The sequence below is a fragment of the Myxocyprinus asiaticus genome, chromosome 18 (assembly GCF_019703515.2).
Source record: "Myxocyprinus asiaticus isolate MX2 ecotype Aquarium Trade chromosome 18, UBuf_Myxa_2, whole genome shotgun sequence".
Taxonomy (NCBI): Eukaryota; Metazoa; Chordata; class Actinopteri; order Cypriniformes; family Catostomidae; genus Myxocyprinus; species Myxocyprinus asiaticus.
Window position 1 is genome coordinate 43,513,774 of NC_059361.1, and position 12,442 is coordinate 43,526,215.

Consider the following 12,442-nt stretch of genomic DNA (forward strand, 5'->3'; position numbering starts at 1 on the left):
CATGCTCTGTGAACTTTAGGCATACCTGATGTCTTTGCAAAATAGCCTGAAATGCTTTTTGTGACGCAGTGCTTAATGTTGAGGGGAACGAAACAACTGTGTGCAATCTTAAACTGAAACTCGAGCAAAGGGAAAGAGACTGATTCTTTGGATTTGAGACAAGCACTCTCCTGCAGCAGTTTCCCACTGTACAGGTTATTGAGCAGGACTTTCTTTTGTTCTATCAGAGAGCACTTGCTTACCTAAAAAAGTGGTTTGATTTCTCTGATGATAAATAAAGCCTGTATAAATCTCTATCTAAACCTCAGTCCTGACTATCAAGAGGGAATTCAGCTTCCAAGGCCTCAGTAAAGTAGTTGAAGCTTTCTAAACTGGACATGAACCAGCTCCAATTTTTGCACAACGAGTTCTGTGTTCTTTTGCCATGTGTGAAGGAAAATCGCAAAATCCTGTTGCATATCTTGTTGCAACAAGTTTAACAGCTCTGCTGAAGCATGGCAGTACCCCAAACATGACAGAGCTTTTTTGCTCTGAGCATCCCTGTCACCAACGCATTCATGGAGAGAGTGTTTTTGGTGATTATGGCTGTGTGGATGGAGCAAAGGTACCGAGCCAGTGTGGACCTTATCAAAAGTGAACTCCTTGTGAAGGTTAACAACAGCTGCACCTGCTAGGAGTTCTACGTACACATACTGAAGGAGAAGGCCCTGCTTGAAGCTGCCAGATCCAACAAAAAATACAAGTTTAAAATGCACTGAATCAAGAACGCATTTACACTTTGGATTGTCTAATAAAGGAGCATAACCGAGTTGCTACTCAAGGAAATGTATCTCTGCATAAAATGTGATTTTTAACAACTAGCCTGTTATATTCGGCTCATTATCATTACTAGATTGAATAGGTCTCATGCTGTTAAAATGTTATTATATCACTTAAACTTGGGCAAACTGAGTGCCAATTGAGTGTCACAGATCACTGCCTTAAAATAAACATTTCATAAAGCCTATCAAGTTCTCTCTCCCATGTGTCCCACATTGTCCCACAAAATCATGTCTGCTGTCCTGCAACAGAGAAATAACCAGGTGGTCACCCTCGTCTGAAGTGACGTTGCTCAGTCTATTAGTGTTGTATAACAATGTCACATTAAAATGAAATTGACCTGCTCTCCGAGATCACAAAGCATCATAAGTGTGACAAATTTTAGTACTTTTTTAGCCATAAAGTTTATTTAGTATATAGAGTATATTTCTACCACAAAGCACTTCTCTATGTGGTGAGTGGTGTGGAGAAAGGAGAGCCAGTGTAAATTCTGGACAAGACAATTACTCTGACTATGCCACCCTGGGAATGTCATCCAGGTTAATATAAACCATAATACAGGTATCAACCAGAAATGTCACACGGGTTCGTTCTACCAGTGAGAAGTAGATATTTCTATGGGATGGGAGCGCCAACAGAACGCAAGAAGCATCCAGTACATTGAAGTATGTATGCATGATGACATGCATGAATATTGGAGCCTGATTCCCCAATGGTAGAACGCCCAGGGCTCGGTTACCCGCCTGCCCGGCCACCACGCTGGCGGAACACACGATCACTTAACATGATCATGAGAATCAAATACTGCAGTGAAATGAAATATTGCTGCTTGAAATGTGATATTGAAGCAGTATAAGGGAAATGATGCACAGATAATTGAAAACATTGATAGCAGAAAGCCTAGAATCCCATCGACCACCAGCTATTTGCATTGACAATTGTTCCCCCAAAGAAGAATAGACGGAGAACTTTGCAAATATTCCTGATGGAGACCAGCTGCACTGAGGAGCGTGAACATCACCCTGAGTAGACCACGAGGTATAATCCAAAATGAAGTGAATGTTGCTTAGAGAAGTGAGCCATAGCGTGTGATGTGAAAACAACAGAAGTATGCCGACAACGAGAAACACCTGAGCAGGCTTATAAAGCGGAGGCTGTATTGTGATTGGATGAGATGCCTGATAGAATGAATCCCGAGATCTTCCTGCCAGAACTACGCTTATGCTTACATTCATCAGGATTTTTGACTGAAGGAAGGAGCCATCTCTCGCTCCCTCCTTTTAGGGTCCAAGGTTACAGTTGTAACCGTTCCCTTTCAAGTAGGTCACTTCGACGCTGAGTCAGTAGCTGATGCTATGGGAATTGTATACCATAACAATGTGCTACTAATTCACTTGCACTAAAGCAATGCCCACTAGCCAATAGAGTAGAGAAAAAGCATTGATAAAACATCCTCCTTCATATGGAAAATAGGAAAGAAGAGGGAGAACAAACAACCATTTAAGGTAGTATAGCATGACAATGCCACTTGCCATATGGGAAGTGAGACATTATTCAGAAAAACTCTTCTTTGCACGACAGTGGGAAGGGAGAGAGACAGAACGGTCACAGACCAGGAACACAATACAATGACACTGGCCGACAGGGTAGTGAAACATCGCAAACATAATGGGAAGATAGAAGATGACATGGTCAAGAAACATGCTAAGAATACAAGCAATGCAACTAGCCAAGCAGGGTAGTGAAACATTGCAGTCAAAATCTGGGAAAAGAGGTAGGAAACATTCAAGTTACATTCAAGGTGTTAGAAGAAGCCCAGCCTGCACCCAATGTACATGCTAAATGCCCTCAAAGGAAAGAGCATATACAATCTCTTTGACTCAAATGTGGCTAAGGGAGAAAGAGAGAACACTTGTAAGGTAACAAATCAAATCAAATCAAATCACTTTATTGTCACACAGCCATATACACAAGTGCAACGGTGTGTGAAATTCTTGGGTGCAGTTCCGATCAACATAGCAGTCGTGACAGTGATGAGACATATACCAATTTACAATAACATCAAATTAACACAACACAATTTAAACATCTGTTATACACATAATTACACTCAACAATATACAAATAATAACATACACTGTACAGTATACAATACGCCGTTTTTTTTTTTTTTTTTTACTATATAGATACATATTATTCAATGAAAATTAAAAATACAAATATATAAAAAAAAGTATATATGTATATATAGAATGTACAGTATTGTACTGTATTGACATTCAGGCTGTCGGTTGATAGTCAGTTGTTAAGAGAGAATATAATATAATAATAATATAATTTATGACAGTCCGGTGTGAGATATAAGAGTAAGAGTAATAAAGTGCAGTGCTGATGTATTTGATCGTGGGAGATCAAGAGTTCAAAAGTCTGATTGCTTGGGGGAAGAAGCTATGGTGGAGTCGGCTGGTGCGGGTCCTGATGCTGCGATATCGCCTGCCTTATGGTAGCAGTGAGAACAGCCCATGGCTCGGGTGGCTGGAGTCTCTGATGATCCTCCGAGCTTTTTTCACACACCGCCTTGTATATATTTCCTGGAGGGAGGGAAGCTCACCTCCGCTGATGTGTCTGGCAGTTCGTGCCACCCTTTGCAGTGCTTTGCGGTTGTGGGCGGTGCTATTGCCGTACCAGGCGGAGATACAGCCAGTCAGGATGCTCTCCACAATGCAGGTGTAGAACCATGTGAGGATGTGACGGTTCATTCCAAACTTCCTCAGCCGTCTCAGGAAGAAGAGGCACTGATGAGCCTTCTTCACAACGACTTCAGTGTGGACGGACCATGTGAGTTCCTCAGTGATGTGGACAGTGCGAACAGTGCGATCCCTGAAGGGGGTGGCCAGCACTTTGGGCACATAACCCTCTCTAGGCTTGAGAACTGCTTTTAATAAGCCTGGTTCTAATTCTAAGCAAGATTCATTGACCGACAAGGCCTGAAAGACCTCGACATGTTTAACTGAACAAGGTAATGCGCTGGGTCCTCACCCTGGGAGTAACACCAGACAGTGAACAGTTGCCACTTTAAGGCATACAGCCAACTCGTTGAGGGGTTGTATTGTGTTGAGCACCGATTTTGAGAACCCATGGGTGTTAGACGAATCCCATTCAGGGGCCAAACAAGAAGCTCCAGTTGCATCTGCCACCCTTTTCTCCCCGTCAATGTTCCATTTAAACTATTTCAGCGGGAGACGGTGATAAAATAACGGTGACAGTGTGCAACAGTGAAAGCTGTCCATGTAGTGCATGGTCATAGAGTAAAAAAACTTTCTGACACCCCTGTCTGACCATCTGACACATTGGGTGTGGTGTCAGGCCTCGGATAGGCATTTATTAAAAATTATAAACAGAAAATTTTAAAAAGGGGGATAAAAATGTCCATGGGGGAAAGTCTCCAAAGTAAAAGGGGATCTGACGTCCTAGCCGTGAAAGGGGGCACTGCGTAAGATGAGTAGTGTCCAAGGGAATGGTCCAGGATGTGCTCAAAACATGAGCCTGATGGACTTGTCCTCAAGCCACGCCTTGGTGGTCTTTGCAGTGTGGGCAGGAGCATTGTCTTGTTGAAAAATAACATTTGATCATTGCTGTTTAGAAAACACATTTTTAATTCTCCTTTACTGACGGACCCCCCAGCATGAGTTCTTTAACCCTCTGGAGTCGGTGCGATCACTTGTTTTTTTTCTAATAACAACAGCAACAACGCTGTCATTTATGGTCATTCAGATAAGAGGAAGACATCATTCAAAACTGTAACGGGTCTACATTTATTTGTGTTTATTTGTGTCCACTCACAATAAAAACAAAACGTTTTGTAAAATACAGAAAACAAACAGGATGCACTTTCTACTGCGTCAATCTCAGTAAACTTTTGTTTGGAGCACGAAAAAAAAAAGAAAAGAACCGAAACTCAGTATATAACTGTCGCACAGACATGATAAATATGTCTATAGAAACCATGAAATGTCTACTTTTAAATGAACCAGTTCACATCCAAAACAAATATTCTCAGATTATGTAATGTGTAGGAAACTAACGAGAGGTACAGTTTTTTCGTTCTCACCTCATTAGCACAGCTCTTTAGGAACACCCATTAGCAGAGTCCATTATTCATACTACTATTAATACCACTATTAATGGTCTGGAAATCTGGGATGATCCTCAGGAATATGGCAAATGCCCCCATCAGTGCTACAAAAGTGGTATCCAGCTACATCAGATTCATTGATTTTTCATTGCTTTTGGATGATGGCATGCTACTTACGTGAGGAAGCTCTCCAGATGATCCTGAACGGTGAGGAACAATTTAAATTTTCCTCAGAAGAGTATTGCGACTGATGAGAAACACTTGCATTTTAAATATCGACTTGATCCAGTGCAGGATATACTTTCTAATGAGATTGTCATTTTTTCCTCTACTCATTGTTTATGTAGTGTGATAATAGGGTACAACGGGGCAAAAAGCTCTGCTGGGTAAAATGCTCCTTTGATTTTATTTTTTCTCAAAACACTAAATAGCATAATTTTTATATCAAACTATATATCATTCCAATCACAATGGAGGTTTATTTGTTTATAGAATACTTGAGAGGTATTGAAATGTCAAATATGATTGAAATTCACAAGAAATGGTGCACCCTTTTCTAAAGTTTGATTTTAAACAAGCATTACCTTCATTTGTTACTCTAAATGCATCTTGCTCTCTCAAACGTATTTACAATATTTGACAAATTATGCCATATAACTATTTCCCTAATATTTACACTGACCAAATTTTTTTTTTTTTTTTTTTTGTACATTTTTAGTAATAGTTCACAATATAATTTATATAACTATGTTGTCAATAAAACACAAAAAAAGAAGAAGAAAAAAAGAAAACATTCTTTCTTTTGTCTTCTCACAGTGTCATTCCACAATGATAGCCCCATAAGGGGGTGGGCCATTATCACCCTATGGTGTGAAATACATCAAAGTTCATGACGCTCGCTTGCATATAACCTTTCTAAAACAAAAGGTGACTTCCAAAAGTTAAATACATTTATTGTTTAATGTGAATGAATGAACAGGATGGTTTTCAACATATGTTGTAGCAAAGGCTCTGGTCTATAAAATTCAGCACTCAAAGGTCTTGTGAAAAAAATGTTTAGTATGTGTTTTGTGGCCCTAATTTGAGTGTCCTTAATTTTTTTTTTTTTTTACTAACCAAGTTTAAAGTTGATTTTCACAAAAATATAAATGAATACATACTAGTTGCTAATATTATTGTAGCACAGTTTGGGCTGAATAGAGTGAGACTATTACTAAGTTCCTGAAATAAGTACAAATGTCAGGGCATGTCAAAACATCTCCATGATCCAAAAAATGCCTCAGACTGTGTGTGTGCTGTAATAAAAAAAAGAGTCTTACCTTACACTTCACAACAGGTGCACTGAAGGTCAGATTATACAGTATATTATCAAACATATAATGTGGTTTTTAGATGTTTATAATGACTGATTATGACAGATAAGATGCAAATGTGCTTGCTGGCTATGCGTGCCACCATATTGTTTACATCCAATGCAACATGGGATTTTAAGTTCACGATAGAATCATGGAAGGTTCTAAAAGCCTAGCCCTTCCACTTTCCCAGCACCGGAAGTGGTTAGAATGAGTGACAGATGGAATGGGAGAAGGTTCGAGTGGACTGATTAGTTTGTGTATTCTTTTGACATCAGAAAACATGGCCGCATCGCTGCATCAAAACCAGCCTGATCTCACAGTGAAATCGGAAAGAGTAGATCGACTTTTCTTTCATCAAAATCGGTACACGTTGACCGAAATTTCGAAACACTGCCCCCAGTGGCCAAAGCGGTAAGTGTTGTAGGGTATATGGGTGCGTGTGAGCTCCATTTATGTCCAGGAGAGGTCGCCAAAAGCTAGTAGTGAGGCAAGTTGTTTTCAGCTTTACAGGATGTTTTACAATGAAGAGAAAAACATATATTAAGATCCTATCCCCAAACCCAAACCTTACCTTATCCATTAGTGGAGTAAAAAAGTAATGTTAGAGGGAAAAGCAAAACCTCAGAATCATGCTCGTCACTGATTATTCAAACATTGTTACTATCTGACTTTGAACCCTAGTCTCCCACGCAGCTAATGCAATGCGCTGCCAATCACGCCAGGTGGAAAGATAAACATACTGAAACCACTGCAAACATGTCTGATAAGAATGCTACATGTCAGCGCATCAGCATACAGTCCTGGGGTACTGAAACTATCGGAAACATCATGCAGACTTCACGTGTGATCATGTTGTCAAAACAGTGTGCTCCGAGAGTAACGACTTTAAACTTTTATTTAGTGATTGTTTGAATGTTTGTAACATATAAAAATAAGGATATTGTGATGTTGAAAAGACTATTTGAGCAGCTGGTTCATTATGACAACCACTTCAGTCCCTCTTTTGCTGGAAAACAGCAGCATGGATGCAGATAACACCAGTTTGATCATACGCATCTGAGCCAGCATACTGTAATCAAACCGGTTTGATCGTACGTGTGAAATGGTTAAGAAAAAAAAAAAACATACCAGAAGATATTTTTTTTAAATTTTGTACACCCAGACACGTGAGGAGCACTGTTTGATCCGATGGTGGAAAAGTGGCTTTAGCCTACATGCTAACTGCATGACATGGCAGAATTAAACTTTGCAGTGTTTTTGAATCACTGGACTCAAGATGGCGTTGCGAGCTCCAACACAACATGGTAGTGTTTTGTTTGTTTTGTTCACAATTCTTATGTTTTTTATCTTGGATGTTGTCTGCCTTATTGTCTACGACAGACAAACACATTTGGACATTGGTTAAGCAATTACACACCGTAAACCGGACTTTAAATTCCTCAATGCTGACCCGCTGTTTACAAACACGCAAGCGGAGCCCTTTATCTGGGCAGTCCAGACGCGGAAATGCAGGAGGAAAAGGGGAAACAGAGCCGGCGTTCTCATCAGAGTAAGACGCCGTGCAAATTGACCCCCGCTACCCAGTATTCTACTGGGAAATGTTCAGTCTCTGGATAACAAGTTCTGTGAGCTGAAAGCACAGATCTCTTTCCAATGAGAGACGAGGGACTGCTGCATTATCTGCCTAACAGAAACTTGGATGTCTGCAGAGATTCCAGACTCAGCCATTGAACCCGTGGGGTTCTCCGTGCACCGAGCGGACAGAGCGAAAGACCTCTCAGGTAAAAGCAGAGGTGGTGGTGTATGTTTTATGATCAACAAATCCTGGTGTGATCAGAGGAACGTACATTCTATCAAGTCTTTCTGCTCTCCTGATCTGGAATTTCTCATGCTTCTGTGTCGACCATTCTGGCTACCGAGGGAATTCACAGTGGTCGTTATCACTGCTGTGTACATCCACCCACAAGCTGACACAGACCGGGCACTCAAGGAACTGTATGGGAGTATAAGTGAGCAGGAAACCGCGCACCCTGAGGCCGCGTTCATTGTGACCGGGGACTTTAATAAAGCCAGTTTCAAATCAGTCGCACCAAAATACCACCAGCACATTAGTTTCAACACACGAGGGGACCGGGTTTTGGACCATTGCTACTCTCCCTTCCGGGATGGCTACAAATCCCTCCCCCGCCCACCATTTGGCAAATCGGACCACTCTTCCATTCTGCTTCTGCCCGCTTACAGGCAGAAACTGAAACAGGAAGCACCCACCCTCAGAACGATCCAGTGCTGGTTGGACCAATCAGACTCTACGCTACAAGACTGTTTTGATCACATGGACTGGGAGATGTTCCGGTCCGCCTCTGATGACGACATCGAGCTTTACGCTGATAGTGTAATGTGTTTCATCAAAAACTGCGTGGAGGACATCGTTCCGACCAGAACAACATGGATCTATCTGAACCAGAAACCATGGATAAATAGCAATGTTCGCGCGGCACTTAATGTGCGGACCTCCGCTTTCAATTCCGGGAACACGGAGGAGCATAAACAAGCCAGTTATGCACTCCGAAAAACTATCAGAACAGCAAAACGCCAGTATAGGAACAAGATTGGAGGACAGTTTAACACCACCAACTCTAGAAGCATGTGGCAGGGAATTAACATCATTATGGACTTTAAAGGGAATAAAAACTCCACCATGAACACCGCTGCCTCTCTCCCGAATGAGCTAAATACTTTTTATGCTCGTTTTGAGGGAAATAACACCGCCCTCGCAGAGAGAGCTCTCGCGGCCGAAGCCACAGAGGTTAGTTCACTCTCTGTCTCTGTAGCGGATGTAACCCGATCCTTCCGACGGGTGAATATCCGCAAAGCCGAGGGTCCAGACGGCATTCCGGGCTGTGTCATCAAAGCGTGCTCGAACCAGCTGGCTGGTGTTTTTACGGACATTTTCAACCTTTCCCTCTCTTTGTCTGTAGTCCCCACATGCTTTAAAACATCCACCATTGTGCCTGTTCCAAAGCAATCAAAAATAACTTGCTTAAATGACTGGTGTCCTGTTGCTCTGACCCCCATCATCAGCAAATGCTTTGAGAGACTAATCAGAGATTACATCTGCTCTGTGCTGCCTCTCTCCTTAGACCCATTGCAGTTTGCTTACCGCAACAACCGCTCCACTGATGATGCCATTGCATCTACAATACACGCTGCTCTCTCCCACCTGGAAAAAAAGAACACTTATGTGAGAATGCTGTTTGTAGACTACAGCTCAGCATTCAACACCATAGTGCCCTCCAAGCTAGATGAGAAACTCCGGGCTCTGGGCTTAAACAGCTCGCTGTGCAGCTTGATCCTGGACTTCCTGTCAAGCAGACGCCAGGTGGTTAGAATAGGCAGCAACATCTCCTCATCACTGACCCTCAACACTGGAGTCCCACAGGGCTGTGTTCTCAGCCCACTCTTGTATTCCTTGTACACACATGACTGTGTGGCAACACATAGCTCCAATGCCATCATTAAGTTTGCTGATGACATGACGGTGGTAGGTCTGACCACTGACAATGATGAAACAGCCTACAGAGAGGAGGTGCACACTCTGACACACTGGTGTCAGGAGCACAACCTCTCCCTCAATGTCAGTAAGACAAAGGAGCTTGTGGTGGACTTCAGAAGAAAAGACAGAGAACTCAGTACCATCACCATCAATGGAGCACCGGTGGATAGAGTCAGCAGCTTCAAATTCCTGGGTGTCCACATCACTGAGGAACTCACATGGTCCACCCACACTGAAGTCATTGTGAAGAAGGCTCAACAGCACCTCTTCTTCCTGAGACGGCTGAGGAAGTTTGGAATGAACCGCCACATCCTCACATGGTTCTACACCTGCACTGTAGAGAGCATCCTGACTGGCTGCATCTCCACCTGGTACGGCAATAGCACAGCCCACAACCGCAAAGCACTGCAAAGGGTGGTGTGACACATCATCGGAGGTGAGCTTCCCTCCCTCCAGGGCATATATACCAGGCGGTGTGTGATAAAAGCTCTGAGGATCATCAGAGACTCCAGCCACCTGAGCCATGGGCTGTTCTCACTGCTACCATCAGGCAGGCGATATCGCAGCATCAGGACCCGCACCAGCCGACTCCACCATAGCTTCTTCCCCCAAGCAATCAGACTTTTGAACTCTTGATCTCCCACGATCAAATACATCAGCACTGCACTTTATTACTCTTACTCTTATATCTCACTGTCATAAATTATATTATTATTATATTATATTCTCTCTTAACAACTTACTATCAACCGACAGCCTGAAAGTCAATACAGTACAATACAACCTACTGTACATTCTATATATACTACTATATATACATTTTTTTTTTTTATTGAATAATGTGTATCTATATTGAGTGTATTGTATACTGTACAGTGTATGTTATTATTTGTACATTGTGTTGTGTGTAATTATGTGTATATTAGACTTTAAATTGTGTTGTGTTAATTTGATGTTATTGTAAATTGGTATATGTCTCATCACTGTCACGACTGCTATGTTGATAGGAACTGCACCCAAGAATTTCACACACCATTGCACTTGTGTATATGGCTGTGTGACAATAAAAGTGATTTGATTTGATTTGATTTTGAATCTGAGATATATTCCTGTCAGATTTAAGATGTTAACAAAGTCATGATTCTTGAGATAAGGGACAAAACATGTTTTTATTTTTTAATAATACATTAATTTGAAATGGATATATTTGTAGACAAAAGGTCTCAGCTAACGAACCATGTAAGGGAACAGGTTTTTATAAAAACGGCAAAAACTTGTTTTTTTTTCTGAAAATTGACATTTATTCACTTTGTAACTTACATCTTACTGTAATATCTGTCAACTCCATCAGACACACTAAAAGCACGCTATTTTAATTTGATCCATCCAACAAGAGGGTAAAGTCTTTAATTGTCTAATAATGGTGTTCAGTAAAGGAGTTAAGTGATAAAATACATTCTATAATTTTGTTTTTTTCTGTTTTCATACTATTCTGAAAATTGAGTTGATAAAATTGAATATTTTTCCATCTTAACCATGTGTTTTAAACTGGAGCCATTTTGTTTTTTTTTTCAGTTGAAGCAGCCTCTATAACCTAAGCTAAAATGCTAAAATTATTCTGCAAATCTTAACAGAAATGATCACAATGGGATAACGGTGTTTACATGTTAAAGCTGTGACCGCAGAGACTTAAACATTGTTTGTTTGAAATATATAAACATATACAAATTACCAGACCGTGTCCTACTGTTGCATCTAAGATGAGCAGGAAGTGGGAAAGCGGTACTCAGAGTTATAGCTGACCATGACATTGTCTGATTGATTCAGGATTCTAAATCAAATCTGACAGAAAGTTGATGCAAAGTGAGGACGCAACTTTGATATGCAGTTTTTTAATGGAAAATATAATTAAAATGTTCTCTACCTTTCAGTTGATATTTATATTTATGAATTTGTTGCATTTTTAAACACTTTGGCAGTTTAACATTGTGATCTTTTGCTGAGGACACTACAAGTTCCCTATCTGTCACTCACTTGTCGTTGGTGTCGATGTAGTGACACTAGGGGTCACTCTTGGGAGCCCGAGACACCTCTGGTCTTTGATAAAAGGCCAATGAAAATTGGCGAGTGGTATTTGCATGCCACTCCCCCGGACATACGAGTATAAAAGGAGCTGGTATGCAACCACTCATTCAGATTTTCTCTTCGGAGCCGAACGGTCATGCTCATTGAGCTGAATAGCACTGTTCATTCACCTCTGCTGGATCTGACGGCGCATTTCAGTGGCTTCTCCCTCCTCTGCACTGGTGCACTGCAGAGAACGCCCCTGGGCGCTTCGGCAGAAAAACTAGAGAGTATATTTTCTGAAAGAGCATTTTTCCCCTCTAAAAGAGTATATTTCTCTAAAAGAGCGCACACACGGAACGACTTTTTAAAGACGCGTCTTTCTAAAGATACCTTTCCGATTGTGTGTTATTCCTGGTTGCGGTCGTTTTCTCTCAACTTCGGATGGTCATGATCGCTGTCTTTCGTGTCTGGGCGCGACCCACACGGAGGCAGCGTTTATGAATGGTTCATGTT

General features: G+C 41.4%; 1 protein-coding gene across 2 annotated transcripts in view; it reads left to right on the top strand.

Moving 5' to 3' along the window:
- Positions 1-12,442, top strand: part of ppfibp2a (PPFIA binding protein 2a) — a 102,930-nt gene that overhangs the window by 7,801 nt on the left and 82,687 nt on the right. The gene's annotated exons all lie outside the window — the stretch shown is intronic.